General features: G+C 44.2%; 1 non-coding gene across 1 annotated transcript; it reads right to left on the bottom strand.

Moving 5' to 3' along the window:
- Positions 1-274: 274 nt before the first annotated feature.
- Positions 275-381, bottom strand: LOC132618618 (small nucleolar RNA R71). Its single transcript, XR_009574228.1, has one exon. It is a non-coding gene; the product is annotated as a small nucleolar RNA R71 (small nucleolar RNA).
- Positions 382-746: the final 365 nt, after the last annotated feature.

Below are 746 nucleotides of genomic sequence, written 5' to 3'. Positions count from 1 at the left end.
TAGTTCAATCTATCAGCTGCTGAAACTTGAAGGTTATTTCCGAAATTCTTCGGAGGATTGTCCACTTCGACATTTGAAGAACTTCTTGCATGTGTGTTCTCAACAATCCCAAGGTGCTGTTTCTGCTGATGCACTTCGGTTGCGGGTCTTTAAATATTCCTTGGCTGGCCAAGCCAGGGAATGGTATGAAAAGCTCCCCAACAATTCTATTCATACCTGGAACGAGTTAGCAAATACATTTTTGAAGAAATGGTTCCCGCCAAGCAAAAAGGCTGAGCTTAGGGATAAGATCTTTGAGTTCAAACAACTTCCGGGGGAACAATTATATTCAGCATGGGAGCGTTTCAAGTATTATCTAGCTCAATCTCCAAATCATGGTGTCACGACCCGACTAGGGGGCCGCAACGAGCACCCGGTGCTAGCCCACCCGGGCACCCCTTAGCTTACACTCATACTCGCATCTAGATGAGCCACATCATCAATCATACATTTCTAATCATCAATCATGCTAGTCCCATTGGACGACAACATCTTTAATCATCATAGGTAGCTATGCCACAACAATGTACATGGGCCGACGAGGCCAACAAAATGATATACAAAATATAGGCCGGCAAGGCCAGACATAACTAACCACATACATGTGACTACGAGCCTCTAAGAGTATAGCATATCACATGAGCGAGACAGGACCCCGCTATGCCCATAATTATGTAAACAAAAGAATAAGTACCCAAAAGCTATGG

This window comes from Lycium barbarum, chromosome 1 (genome assembly GCF_019175385.1).
Source record: "Lycium barbarum isolate Lr01 chromosome 1, ASM1917538v2, whole genome shotgun sequence".
NCBI classification, from domain to species: domain Eukaryota; kingdom Viridiplantae; phylum Streptophyta; class Magnoliopsida; order Solanales; family Solanaceae; genus Lycium; species Lycium barbarum.
Note: the sequence above shows the minus strand (reverse complement) of the source record. Positions and strands in the feature narration are given on the sequence as shown.